This window comes from Miniopterus natalensis, chromosome 18 (assembly GCF_054644295.1).
Source record: "Miniopterus natalensis isolate mMinNat1 chromosome 18, mMinNat1.hap1, whole genome shotgun sequence".
Lineage (NCBI taxonomy): Eukaryota > Metazoa > Chordata > Mammalia > Chiroptera > Miniopteridae > Miniopterus > Miniopterus natalensis.
The window spans coordinates 32,526,032-32,541,183 of NC_142098.1; the positions used below are offsets into that span (position 1 = coordinate 32,526,032).

At 45.4% G+C, this 15,152-nt stretch overlaps 1 protein-coding gene across 5 annotated transcripts in view; it reads left to right on the forward strand.

The window, feature by feature from the left end:
- The first annotated feature begins 7,432 nt into the window (after positions 1-7,432).
- CNOT1 (CCR4-NOT transcription complex subunit 1) overlaps positions 7,433-15,152 on the forward strand; it is a 66,066-nt gene continuing 58,346 nt past the window's right edge. For 4 of the 5 annotated variants that reach the window (XM_016206585.2, XM_087826616.1, XM_016206587.2 and 1 more), the window contains exon 1: positions 7,433-7,522. The gene's annotated coding sequence lies outside the window, so the exon portion shown is untranslated. Of the gene's footprint in view, positions 7,523-8,022; positions 8,098-15,152 lie in introns of those variants that run through there. The other variant, XM_016206586.2, reaches the window with a different exon arrangement.

Genomic DNA, 15,152 nt, shown 5'->3' on the forward strand with positions numbered 1-15,152 from the left:
AAAACAAACTTACTCCAAGGTCTTCCAGCCAACAAGAGGCAGAGTGTGGACTAGAATTCAGGTTTTTTGTGTCCAAGGGCAGGGTTCCTCCCCTGGGCCGCACAGTATCTCATAGCGCCTCTCAACCCCATCCCTACCCTGCCCTAATCAAAAAGAAACCTGCAAAGCCCTTGGCAAAACATTAGGCAGATAGGTCCTGATCCAGATCAGAGATAGCATTCACTCTGTCTCATGAGATAGGACTGTCCTCAATTCCTCCAGCAGTATTTGCTGTCACACCACCCCTGTCTCTTCCTCCCAAGTGGGTGTGCATATCTGAATGCAAATGACTGGGAGTTAGTGTAGGGCTCCAAATTGGCTCTGATTTCATTACAAAAGTGCTTTGTGCAAACTGGAGCACTGTATGATTTTTTTGCTTGCTTATTAGCTTGAATAGCTTTTTTTCTTTAATTACATTTATTGAGGTCTATGGCCATACCATTCTGAACATACCCGATCAGTCTAGGGTGTGAGATGGTGAAGGTTGTGCCCTGTCTTTTGGAAATAATTATTGTTTAAAAAGAGAAAAACACAGGCCCAAAATGGAGTAACTTACGCTAAAGCCCGTGGTGACACAAAACCAAGACTTAATACCTGACCTAATTGCAGTTTCTAGCTTCTCCAGGAATGTGCTCTTAATTGCTTAGTCTGGAGTTTTCTGGTCAGTGCAGATGAGGTAACCCGTCAATGGGTCCTCTCCATCCCTGCCCCTCGCCCCAGGAAACGGAGGCAATCTGTGTGATATGACCATGCCTTCCCATAAGGGAAGGTAACCTTGCCTGAAACAATCCTTTCTTTAAAAAAAATTTTTTTAATTGATTTTAGAGACAGAGGAAGGGAGAGGGAGAAAGAGAGAGAAACACTGATCAGATGTCTCCTGCACACCCCCTACTGGGAATCGAGCCCACAACCCAGGCTTGTGCCCTGACAGGGAATCAAACCAGTGACCTCTTGGTGCACGAGAGGAAACTCAACCAGCTGAGCCACACCTGCCAGGGCAACCCTTTCTTTCCTTTTGCTAATAGCTTTCTGGTCCCTCTTGGTTTCTGCAGGTAAAAGCCTCACATACTGTTCTTGCTACAGCTTCTCCAGGGCTCCTCTCTACTTGCAGGATGAAATGCTGCCTGATTCATGAATTGCTCAAGAAAGCCAATTGGATCTTCCAGTTTACTGTACTGAATTTTTGTGCTTTAACATCATTATGGATAGGTAATGCTTCTCTCCACCTTTGCAACTAGTCCAGCCCACCGTCATCTCTCGTCTGGACTATTACAACATCCTTCTAATTTGGAGATTCCTCCTGGCACCCTCACTCTCCTATAGTCTCTCCTTGCAGCAACCTTTCAAAAAACTAGGCCAGCTCATATCATCCTCAGCTCAAAATCCCCTATGGCTGCTCTTACTAGGATGAAAGCCACAGTCCTCACCATGGCCCACTGGGCCCCATAATTCTGGCTCTTCGGACCTCATGTTCTACCACTGTCCTCCTTTACCATGGCTCTGCTTCAGCCTCACCTGCAGACTCCCCAGGCTTCAGCCTCAGGGCCTTTGCATATTCTAGTCCCCTGCCTGGAACCCTCTGCCACCAGATATCTGCCTGGCTCCCTCCCTTCATTTAGGTCTCTGCTCAGATTCTCTATCAGAGAGGTCTCCCCCAACAAAAGTAGCTGCCTACCTCCCCAACCCTCCCACATCTTTGTCACTCCAGCAGCTTTTTCTGCTTCATTACTTTTTTTTTTTTAAATATATCTTTATTGATTTCAGAGAGAGGAGGGGAGAGGGAGAGAGAGAGAGAGAGAGAAAAACATCAATAATGAGAGAGTTATTGATCAGCTGCCTCCTGCATGCCCCTGACTGGGGATCCAGCCCACAACCTAGGCATGTGCCCTGACCAGGAATGAACCGTGATCTCCTGGATCTTAGGTCAATGCTCAACTGCTGAGCCACACAGGCCGGGCTGCTTCATTACTTTTCATAGCACCTTTACTACCTAGCGTTATTTATTTATTAATGCAGATTTCTCCCCCACTTAAATGCAAGATCAATTTTGAGAGGGAGAGAGAGACATCAACTTGTTCCACTTATTTATGCATTCATTGGTTGCTTCTTGTATGTGCCCTGACCGAAGATCAAACCCACAACCTTGGTGTATCGGGAAAATGCTCTAACCAAGTGAGCTACCCAGCCAGGGCCTCAAATATTTGTTGAACGAAGAAATGGGTGAGAGAGTGGCATCTGTTGCTATCTGAAGCAGAGGGGATGGAGGTGAAGGTCCCTGGGTCCAGCAAGTGGGTGTGGGAAAGCTGTGATCCTGGAAGAGTGGGTAGGCTCATGTCTAGGAGCAACTTTTTGCTGGTTGGAAGGCAGGGTTGAAAAGGGACCTTAGGAATTCCAGATCCCAGTGTCTCAGAATAGACTGGGCCTGCCTGGACATCCTCAGCTGCTTCTCCCTGCAGGTCCCAGGTTAGTTCTCAGTACCAGGGCCCCTCTCTACTGGGAAGTGCTGCCGAGCGACCTCTGTGCCCTTGTCCACAGCGGGACACCGACCTGGCCTGCAGCTTCCTGGGAGGCAGAGGTTTGCGGAGGCCCCGCAGCAGCCAGTGAGCACATGGTACCCCTGGGGGGAGGGAGAGCTCCGAGGAGGCCTGGGCGGGGGTGCAGGACAGCAGCCTTTCCCTCCTCCAGAAGTCTGCAGCCTGGGGAAGAGTGGGTCCCAGTGCCCCTCCACAGGGGGCTGGCACTGCATAGATTCTGCCTCAGAGTAGAACAGTCTAGAGCAGGAGGAGGGCTGGACAGAAGATCAAAGCCCAAGAATTTCTTTAGGAAAACAAAGAAAGAGACTTTGTCCCTCCAGCTATCTAAAGCTAAGCTCCACCCAGATCACATCACCGGGAGCGGAGATAACGTCTTTCCAAAAGAACTTTATTAGCATTTAAATGTGATCCAATCTCGCGCCTAAAAAAAAAAAAAAAAAAAGAGCCCTCCCTCCCCGCCAGCTACAGCCTCCCTCTCTAAACTGCAAAGCCCACTCCAGCCTGGCTTCTGCTCTCTCACTCCTCGGAACCGGCTCTCTCCAAGGTCACACAGCTCTAGCACACAGCCCAAGGCCTTGTCAGTCCTTCCTTTGCTCAACTGCTCAAAAACACTCAGGCCCTCAGTCATCTCGGCCTCTGAGCCTTAGCCTCCAACAGTCCTCAGGCTGGGCTGTTCCCAGAGAGCTTGAGGCTCTTCTTTCCTTAACTAGGAGCTTAGCACAGCTTCTCTCAGGGCCCCTGGCTTCTGCTTTGAAGGCTCCCCGGGGATGATCTGCTTGACAGCGACTCCATTCTCCATCAGTGGAGCTTTGGCCTGCGGGGGCCACTGGACTTCTCCATTTGGGTGAACCACAGGCATCTTCAACTGAAAGCTGATCTCACCATCTCTGCCCACAAACCTGCTGCTCCCGTCTCCCAGAGGCAGACAATCTACTTTCTCTCCCTCACATTTCATTCTCCATCAGTTGCCAAAGCCCTACACGTTTACATCCCATATCTCTGGGTCATATGTCCCTCTGTTCTCAGGGTCACCACCTCTCCTGGGCTCCTGTAGGAGCTTCCTGGTTAGTCTCTCACAACTTCTCCTGCTGGGCACCACATTTCTTGGTTCAGAAACTATCTGGTTATTAATGGGCCATTGAACATTACAGCAGGGAGGCCACCTAAGCAGGGGGCTTTCCAAAGCACAGCTCAGAGTGTGGCGGTTGAGAACCTGAGCTCTGAAGTCAGACAGCTTGGGTTCCAAGGCTTGCTCTGCCATTAACTAGGTATGTGACCTATTGCAAGTGACTCAACCTCTCTAAGCCTCAGTTTTATGATCTGTAAAACTGGGTATGTAACTCAGTCCCTAGGTCACAGGGTCCTGAGTTGTGGATGAGATAAAGCACGTAAAGTTGTCCTTTTAGACTATACTGGTTGATTTTAAAAAAACTATGTGCACAGAAGAATCCCAGGACCCCACAGTAAGTCCTTGACTTCCTAGAAGGACACAGCCCACAATCAGGGAGCCATGTAATGCTTGTCCAATATCCTCAAAATGCCGAAGAGGGGAAAGGGGTTCAGGGAGGGGAAATGACTTTCCCAAGGTTATACAGAAAGTTAGGGGCACAGCCCAGGTTAGGACTTGGGTTTTGGAATTTCTCAGTAGGGTTTTGCTGTGTGCATGCCTAGACACCCTCTCCTCAGCCTAGAGCCAGCCGCCAAAGTCACACCAAAGCCTAGGTGCCCAGGGAGTCAGGTTTATCAGGGGGAACGGGCTAGAAGGAGACCGGAATTTAGAGTCAGGCTGTCAGTGAGTGGCTTTGGCTAGGACAGAGAATTGTATGACAGTCAAAACTATTGTAAATTGTGGTTACTGACTGATCTGAAAAATGAGACTGAAAAACAGGAACATGGAGTAATAAGGTCTTGCATTTCTGCTCACCCTTCTCCCCAGCACCTCCAAACATTTTATAACATAATTTGCACAGATCTCAAAGTCTCCAAGTTCTTTCTCTTGTAGGTATTTTTGCCTCCAACCCGATTCACTAAGACTTTTGTTTCCTAGCACTTGCATTTCCCTCTCTAGGCTGTTTTGGGAAACACTTAAAAGAGTTTATTGAGTTCTTTCAGAATCTTGGATACACAAATTAATTGTGGGGTTGGGGGAGGACTGGAAGGACAGAGGCCAGGTGAGTCATTAACAGCTGGCTGAAATACCCTGTTTCTAAACACGTTTGAAAAACAGGGCATGTGACTGCTGAGTTAAAAGGTGATTCAGTGAATCCTTTGTAAAGGTCTCTAGTGAAATAGTTTGGGCATGATTTCCAACGATGTCATTCAGTAAAATGATAAAAGTTCACCAGGTGATCTCCATACCCCTTCCAGTTTGTAATCAGTCTCTCTGATTTCTAGCAAGGATACAAGCCACCATGAATTCTCTCATTTTTTAATAGTCCCCAGAGAATATGTTTTTAATTGATTTTAGAGAGAGGAAGGGGGAGAGAGAGAGAAACATAGATGTGAGAAAGAAACATTGATCGGTTGCCTCCAGAGGATCCCCGGGGATCAAACCCTCATGACCTACGTATGTGCCCTGACCAGGAATTGAACCTGCAACCTTTTGATGAACTGGAGGAAGCTCCAACCTGCTGACCTGGTCCAGGGCATGCCACCATGAATTCTTAACACACAGTTGAAGGACTTTGATCTCCAGGCAACAGTGGGATCCTGCAGGTATTTGGTTAAGGCCCCGAGGGAGGTGAAATCCTGGGAGTGTGGTTGGTGCAGCTTTTGGGGAGGGGTTGGCCATGGGCTCTAGGGTCCCTGCGAGCAGCTTCAGTATAAAGTAGCAAACCATTTTATTGGCAAAGACAGGCTGAAGTGGGGAAAGGCAACTCAGCTTTATTTCAAAATATCTTGTTTTAGGAGATATACGTTTGAGACCTGAACTTAGTTGTAGAATTACAGAGTCGACCTTAGATAGCTGACCTTCATGGGTATCACATTCTCTCTGTTTTAAAATATATATATTTTAAATTACACAAACAAAACATGAATACATCCTCTTTGTAAAAAGTGCAAATAGGACAGTAATGTATGGGATAAAAACAAGAGTTCCCTTTACCCTTCCTCATTGCACTTCCCTCCCCGGGGATAACCACTGGTGTCAGTTGTGGGGGGTGTGGGTCTTTCCAAACCTTTTTATGCTTTTAGGATATGCTTTTATGTAAGTATAGTTATTTCCTCCTACACAAACAATTATGCTGTCTTTTTAAATCTTGCCATCATTTCATGTAGGTACATATAGATTTACCTTGTTCTTTTAAGAAAACATCATAGCATTCCACTGCAATGAGAGCACCATACATTTATTTAACCTGTTCCCTATTGTTTCCAGTCTTTTGGAGCCCCATAAACAATGCATCAGTGAATATCTCAATACATTCATCTCTGTAAGAATTTACAATATTCACCTGTGGAATAAATCCCTAGACATGGAATTCCTGAGTCAGTGGGTCTGTGCATTTTCAGTTTTGATAAACTTGGCCCAAATCCTGCTCTCTCTAGAGGCTTAAGCAATTTCACACAGCAGCGGTGAATAGATGGGCCTATTCTTCATCCGTGGTCTGTTTAAGGGCACTTTTACCACTAACATAATAACGTTGTAAGTCCATTTCTCCTGACTTTTCAACATTTATTTGCGCACATGTCTACCACGTGTCAGGCACAGTGCTGGGAACATGGGTAGGAACAAGAATGAAGCAATCCTTGCCTTCCCTATAGGTGGGGTTCCTGGGTCTTATTCAGTTGCTTGAAAACAAGACCCAGTAAATCTTTGCCAAGTTGGCCCCCAACCAAGGAAAGGCAGGTGTCAAAAGCATATTTAGGTGACAGAAGCCAGCCACAAAAAGACAAATAGTGCATGATTCCAAGGTATCTGAAGTAGTCAAACTCTATTAGAAATAGAAAGTAGAATGGTGGGTGTCAGGGACTGGAAGGAGCAAATGAGTTGTTTTATAAGTATAGAGTTTTAGTTGTTTTTAAGCTTTTTATTGATTGATTCTTAGAGAGAGAGAGGAAGGGAGAGAAACATCGATTTGTTGTTCCATTGATTCATGCATTCATTGGCCAATTCCCTTATGGGCCCTGCCCAGGACTGAATCTGAAACCCTGGAGTACCTGGAGGACGCTCTAACTAATTGAGCTACCCGGCCTGGGCTCGAGATTTAGTTTTACACCACGAAAAAGTTCAGTTGCACACCAATACGCATACAGTTAACGCTAACGTCTGGTATGCTTGAAAATGGTGAATTTTATGTTGTGTTTTTACCACGATTTAAAAAAAAAAAAAAAAAAAGGGTATTTTTAGGCACAAAAGGTAGTGCTTCTGAGCCTCGCCTTAGAATGAGGGGGGAGGGTGATGAGGAGGAGAGGGTTTTTTCAAATGTTAAAAGAGTCTTCCCAGGGACTCCCCCGCCCCCAACAGATTACCAGAAAATCCTACAATCTACCATAGATAATAAATTATAGAAAAAAGATAGGTTTTTTGTGCTTTTCTCCTAAGAGCAAAGGGCTTAGGGATCCTTTCTGATACCACTCGCAAGTCGTAAGCCAAAAAAAAGAGAACTTCAGCGTCCCACCTCCCTGTCGCACACCCCTTCTTCAGCAGACACAACTTCGAAGTCCTCTCGATTGAAGCGGGGCCCCGGAGACTACATCTCCCAGCATGCACCGCTCCCCCGAGGGCGCGGTAAGTGATGGAAGAAGATGCATTACTTTTGCGACATGAAGTCGGGCGTGGGGCGTGGGGCAACACCACACACCCCGGGATGCGGAGCATCGCCGCTTTGGTTACAGGTTGGCTTGCTTCCTGATGCCTGGGGTCCCGCGCCGAGGGGACACCCGGGGAGGGGAATGTTGAAGCTTGGCAAGCCCCGCAGCCCCCTGGACTTGACACTTCGAAAGAGGTAGGAAAGTTAAGAAACGGTGCTTCACTCTAACTCAGAGTAGTTCCCGCGCTAAGCGGCGAGGGTTGATGGGCCCCCTCCTTTATTTATTGTTGCTCAGGGCAGGTGGGAAGTCCGTGAAGCCCCAAATCGAAGTTGTGTGCGTCTTCCCATTGGCCCTCGCTCGAGCGCAGGCGCGAAGGTCCGATCCAGTCCCTAGGGACCGGTGAGAGGCCATTGGCCCAGGCCCGCCAAGTAGGAGTCCGGATTGGTAGTTGCTAGCAGCAGCCTGGTTTCTTCCTTGACTTCTGCAAGCACTCGTGTGTGATTGGTTCAAATCCGCGGGCACCCGGCGGTGATTGGGTGGGGGCCGCGGGTGATCTACAGTCATTGGCTGGTGCCGGGGCCATCCCTCCTCGAGCGGGCAGCAAATGATGAAATGAGAACGGGGAGGGGAAAGGCCGCGACGTGAGCGCGCGACCTCCGGCGCCATTTTGTAGAGAAACAAGCGGAGTTAACCGAAGAGGGGGGTTGAGGAGAGCCGGAGTCGGGGACCCAGGAGTTTCCTGTGTCCAGCGCCGCCGGAGCCGCCCGAGGTGAGGTGGGCTGGGGTCCGGGGCTGGGGCCGGCCGGCGGTGTCAGCTGCGGAACGCGGGTGCAGGCGGGGGAAACACCGGGGGTGGTCCCGGGGCCATTGGGAGCGTTTCCCGGAGCTCCGCGGAGTGAGGGGCAGGCAGGACGGGCAAGTGACGAGACGGCCGAGGGCGGGTTCTCTCTCTCCACGGCTCGCGGAGTCTTCGGGCTCTGAAGAGGAAGAGAGGCCGGGGCCAGGGCTCCCACGGAGCGGAGGGCGGAGGGCGGAGCGCGGAGCGCGGGGCGAGAGTCGGTGGCCCCCTGGCCCTGGCCTGGAGACTCCGAGGGCGGCGGTGGCGGTAATTCCGACGGCTGGGCCTCGCTTCGCGCGGGCTGCACCCTCCTCAGGTTCCACGAGCTCAACTGCCCTTTTCTTTCCGGGCTCCCGAATTTGTGCGGCGGACAGCGGCCCTCGAGGCCTAGCTCCCGGGGCTAGGGGGCCGTGTGGGGAGTAGTTGTAGGCTCCCGGTTCTGTGCTTTGCGCCCGGAGCTGCCAGCCCCCCTCCCCCGCCCCCAGCACGTTGTCAAACCGCGGGTGTTTCGGGTGCCCGCCGGTGGGAGGGGCGGGCGGGAGCGAGCACTTCCTTATGACTTCTTGCCACAGGTTTTGTTCCACTCGCGCGCCCGGGCGCTCACACTTTTCTCCGAAGTCGGCCCCCACCCGACGTGGCCCAGGGTCTGTGCTTTGGTGGCGGTTCTGCTCCCCCGTGGGAAGTGTCCCCCCCTAGTGAGCTGAGCACTTGGAGACCTCAGTGCTGGTGAAGACTGACTCCAGACAGGTCTTGTAGGGGTCGCTGAAGGCCAAGCATAATACTGAAATTTCCAACTGAAATGGTCTTTTTGCAGTGCTACCCCTCCCTCCCCCCCCCCGAAGAATTCGCTCACACAGATAATTGCCTGCACTTAGGAGTAAGCTGTGTAGGTTGGAAAAAGAAAACGCTTGATACCTGTGGGTTTGGAAATGTGTTTAAAACAAACTTTGAGAAGTAAACTTTTCCCCTGAAGTCACGCAATTAATCGTCACATTTCTTAGGACTGGACTAAAAAACAGTTTTCTTCCTGAAAGTTCAGTAACAATTCTTACTCCCCCCCCCCCATTTCTCTGTAATTCGATTGCCTTGCGGGGTTTGTTTTAACAATCAAAAGTTAAGTGAATGTAACATGAGTATTTTTTTGGGGGGGAAAAAAATTCTGAACATTTTCTTTATGACAGTCCGTTTAATAGGAATAGAAATACATAGATGAAAACATGGGAAGACAAGTGAAAAATTGGGAAGTAGGTCAAACATTAAGAACAAACTTTTGTTTGTAAGAGGTATTTGGGTTTTAATATGTTAGTGATCTGTGGCCCAGGTTGATACTCCTACTCTTCCAAAGATTGGCAGCACAGTATTTTATTAATAAGATATATGGTAACAGTTTAAATAATAACTTTTTAGGACACTGCAAATTGTTACCTTGTGTAAAGAGAAAATGAGCTAATGATACATAATGTTTTAGGCATCTAGTTGTGCTTTGACTAAATTGGTAGCTTGTTGGTAAAAATTGTTTGTGGAGAGTTTGTCACTTTTCAACAAGTGTGGGTCCCAAGTCCTTTAGTGGAAACATAATTTTAGAGTCATGGCACAAAGACTTGACCATTAATAACTGAAAGTATTTCCCTTTCTTGCCTAAGATTGTAATCTTAGAAGTTTTAGGGCAGGGTTTAGCCGCAGGTGGAACAGAACTGAAATGCTCTGGGTTCTAACTCATTCAAATGGATCCCTGGCTTAGTTTCTTTACTTCTAGTCTCTTAATTTCTACTGGGGGTTTAAATCCCATCTCTTGAATGTAGATCTTGTCAGACTAGGTACTGGGACATCTTCCTAATTTTGGATGAAGTCATTAAAAGCAAAACGATAAAACACCTGTGAGGACCAATGAGGAAATGCTTGCTTATCTCTTCAAAATATGTGTAAAGACTAATATCAAATTATTCGTGTAAGTTGCTTTTTCAAAGTATGTTTTCGATGAGATGCTGGTCTAGTTATGAAAAGCTTCCTTTTTAACCAGCTTAAATTTATGAACTTGACTCTTTATTTCACTTCATTCTAGGGGTAACAATTCTTTGGCACTCAATGCCATGGAAGGGAATTTGTCCACAATAATTCTACTTGAATGCTCGAATATTTCAAGACAGTAATTCTTGTACAAAGTTTATGCATTTTTTTTTTTTTTTTAAATATATCTTTATTGATTTCAGAGAGAGGAAAGGAGAGGGGGAGAGAGAGAGAGACGGAAACATCAATGATGAGAGAGTCATTGCTTGGCTGCCTCCTGCACGCCCCCAACTGGGGATAGAGCCCGCAACCCAGGCATGTGCCCTGACTGGGAATGGAACTGCAATCTCCTGGATCCTAGGTTGATGCTCAACCACTGAGCCATGCCCGGCCGGGCGAAATACTGTATTTTATTAATGTAGTATATATATATTTTAAAAAACACAAAACTAATTTTCATGTCATTAAAGAACATTAGCCAAAGCTTTTCTTAAATGGCCCTTTGACCAAACTGAACTTCTGCTGTGTGGTTTCAAAGTGGCATCCCACTGAGTCTTATTTTAAGACCTTACATTGTATATAGAAAAATCCTGCAGCTCCTTTTCTGTTTGCACAATTTTTAAGAACCATGTTTCAAAGCTAAAATGGGCTGAAAACCTTTTTTGCGCTATGTATACACAATAGTTTATTTCAATGTACTTTTTACTCATTTGTAAGAATCCAAATAAATAAATGTGAAGCAAATAAAACACATTGTTCATTGAAAAGCATTGTTTGAGAAGCCAGTGATTAGAGGTGTAGACTTGATCTGAAACCCTGTGTTGAGATTGAAGGAAATGCAGCTTTTGGGAAATGTAGTTTTAAGAAATGAATTTCTGTCTTTAAGACTGGAAAGGTTAGCATAAACCTCCAGGATAAAATGTCTTGGTTAATTTTGTTACAGCTGTTGGAAGGAAATTCCTTAAATGTTGAAATGAGAGGGTTTTTTTTTAGATGTTGGACTAATTATATGAAATATAAAGTAATAAAAGCGTATTTTAAAACACCATGTTACTGTTCTTAAGCTTCATATATATATATATTTTAAATATATCTTTATTGATTTCAGAGAGAGGAAAGGAGAGAGAGAGAGATACACAGAAACATCAATGATGAGAGAGTCATTGATTGGCTGCCTCCTGCACGCCTGGACTGGGGATGGAGCCCGCAACCTGAGCATGTGCCCTGACCGAGAATCGAACCCCCATCGCCTGGATCCTAGGTTGACGCTCAGCTGCTGAGCCACGCCCGGCTGGGCTAAGCTTCATATTAGCTCAACAGTTTCCCATTTAGATAATTTTTTTTGAAGGTTGTCACCTTGATTTATATAGCTCTTAGTTTGGAAATGCAATGTTACTTTTAAAAAAAAGTTTTTATTGATTTCAGAGAGGAAAAGGGAGAGGGTGAGAGAGAAACATCAGCGATGAGAAAGTCATTGATTAGCTGCTTCCTGCATACCCCTTACTGGGGATCCAGCAGCAGGGCCTGTGCTCTGACCAGAATGGAACCATGCTGGCTGGGCTGCAAAGTTACTTTTTAAATTTTATGTAGACCCATTATATAAGAATAGTTACACTTTTCTTTCAGACCCTTTGTCTTTTTCCACAGTAGCTCCCTAACTAATCTTCAGTATCTTTTCCTCATCAATTGTTTATTGGATTTCTTTATTATGTACTTAATATGTGAATGTGTCCTAACTGTAAATGATTCCAGGAATACAGTTAGTTCTTTACTGCCAAACAGCCACCTAAATCATTTGTTTGAAAATAGACAGCCTCTGCTCGAAAGTCCTTCAAGTACCTTGGCCTGGAGCTGTGTAAGTGTTGATTCCTTTCTACCTGTGGCAGCATATTACTATTTTATGTTGTAGTCAAAAGACAGTGGCTTCCAAGTACATCTTTGCCCCTTTTTTCTGTAATGTCAGTATTTGTACCTACCAAAACAATATCCATCATACAAGTTTAAACTCAAGTGTACTGTCTAAAAATATTTTCTCCCCTCCAGTGGGAATGCAGGGCTGTACTTCTGATATCTGACACATAGTAAGTACTCAACAAATATTTGACTGGATTAATACATATAACAGTAATGCTTAAACTGTTTCTCTGATAAGTTGTGGTAGCCACTTCACATAAGCCATATACCATTTCTTACCGTCTGGTGGATTTGAGTTGTGCTTGGCTTTGTGTTAATTTCCCGGAAAGCCAAACTTGAGGTGTTTACATCTGGGACCCACCCTATAGAAAGTGGATGCAAAATCCATTTTTTTCAAAAAGGGCACTGTTGGCATTTGGGCAGGATAGTTTTTTGTTGGTGCTACTGTCCTCCTTCCTTGCAAGATGATTGTTATTGCATCTCTAATTATCAGATGCCAGTTCTCTCCCACTTCTACATATTTTGGAATGCTTTTGGAGATTATATTGCCCTCTAGTTTATTCCAGTAAATACCCTTCAGAGGTTCACATTTGTTGTCAGGGTTATTTTATTTACTTTAGATCTAACTATTGGTGTTTAATTTTACAGTGGCATATGTGAAAGACTGTGTGAGGAAAAGGAATACCTTATTTCATTGATTCTAAAACAGATTTTTAATGTTAACATCTCTGAAATTGGGCTGCATCATGTCATAGAAAAAATACTGCCAAGTAAGCTTTGTTAGTGATACATAAAATAGTGATGCTTTTACAATTAAAGACAAGTTAACCTGAAGTGACATGGAAAATGGTCTCCATTTCTGATGGATAATGAAGGTGGAAGAAATTCCCCAAACTTTGACTACATTTTGTTTTCTATTAGTCTTGTCAAATTGTATTTTAAGGATCTAGAAATCGAATGTTGGTAATGGACTTACAAGGTTCTGTAAAGTTTTTGGTGCCCACAAAGCTGGTTGGCTGGGGGTGTTGGTGATAAAGAGATACAGAACTCTGCGAACTGATGGAAATAGTAATACACATGAAACAATAGTGAGCAATGTGATTAAATTTTATAGTGCATCATACATACTGAAGGAGAGGGGAGGTGTGATCTGAAGTGGTTTGGAAGTCTTTGCAGGGCTGGGGCTTGAGCTAAGCCGTGGTCTTTTTTTTTTTTTTAAGTTTTTTGTTGTTGTTTTAATATATCTTTATTGATTTCAGAGAGAGGAAAGGAGAGGGAGAGAGAGATAGAAACATCGATGACGAGAGAGTCATTGATCGGCTGCAGCCCACAACCCGGGCATGTGCGCTGACGGGGAACCGAACCCCGATCACCTGGATCCCTTCTCTCATGCTGTCTCATCTATATGTTGATGACTTCCAGATCTGTTATTTGTAGCCCACACCTTGTTATGCTCCAGACTGTAAATCCAGCCACCCAGTGGATTACAACTCTATGCCTCACTCCACACAGGTCCCAGATTGAATTCCTTATTCTCTTCTTGCACTTCAAGCTTCCTCTTCCTTGGTGGCTTCATAGTAGGAGTAAGCAGAGCCAGGCACTTAGTCTGGAAATGTGAATACGTTTTGACAAGTCCAGCGTTTTCTTCCTTTCCTTCCTTATTCTTCACAGAGATTCAGAGTCCTTGCAATGCCTCTTGAACGCATTCACTTCTCTTTCCCTCTGATGTTCATAATTTCCCATGGTCTACTCTTTTCATTGTCAACAGTAGCTTCTAAAATTTTCATCTGATCGTATCCTTTGTTATTAGGCAAAAGCAGGCTAGAGTTGTAAGAAACAATCCTAAGATATCAATGACTTAGAAGAGTAGCCATTTATACTCTGATCACTTTCATTGAGAGTTCATTGGGTTGCCTTCTGTGCAATAATTTAGGAACCTAGGCTCCTTCCATGTTTTGGTGCCACCCTCCTTGGGTGTCCTTATCCGGTTGGCAGAGGGTGAAAGAACCAGAGGGTCATGAGTAGGAGGTTTTATGGACTAGGTCTGGAAGTGGCTGCTGTCATTTTGGGCCTACATTTCATTGGCTAGAACTTCGTCTTTTGGCCAAACCCATCCAAAAGAGGCTAGGAAATGTAGTCTACCTGTTTAGCCAGCAAGAGGAAACATTTAGTGAGCATCTAGCGAGTCCCTGCAATTCCCTCAAACATACCTCCCTAAAACACACCCAAACCAATCCAGGTATCTTCCAGGACTGTCTTTATGATAAAAATCCAAAATTCTGAAATGGATTCTGCACATACTAGAGAAGAAATCCACAAATTAGGTCTCAACTACCTCCAGAAGACATTTTATCTTGGCCAGTATCAGGTTTAATGTGTTGGGGATCCCCAAGACTACCACCCCCAGGTTCAGTAGGTTCACTGGGACTCAGGGCACAGCATATAGTTGTACTCAGTGCTATGATTCATTAGAACAAAAGGATACAAAGCAAAATCAGCCAGGAGAAAAGGCATATGGGTGAAATCCGGAGGAAACTAGTGCCTCTACCAGTGCAGTCACACAGGACACTAAATTCCTCTAGCAAGGAATTGTGAGAACACGTGTGAAATGTTGCTTGGCAGAGCAGCTCATTAGAGACTCAGTACCTAGAGTTGTTACTGGGACCTTCTGCCTACCACATACCAAAATTGAGGGGTTGCCAGAGGGAAGCAGGTGTTCAACATAAACCCACATTATTTGGGGGGTATAGTTTAGGCACAATGAGCCACTCTTAGTTCTGGCAGTGAGAATTCTGCTAAAATCTAAGTTTAAACATCAGCCAAGGGCCAAGTTGGCAAGCCTTTCTAGGATAACAGTCTCAGGCCTTCTATGTTAACTCTTTCCTGCACAGTGAGTGAGGTGACTGGGGATTTTGTATGGAGAGTCTTGGAATCTGCAAAACTTTATTGACCTTATATTTTGTTTTTGAAAGTTATTTTTCTGTTTCACTGTGGGGAAAAGTTCAGTTCACTTCTCAGCTTAAGTTTTCAGATAGTTATTGTTTGTATCCTAGATACTATTTGTA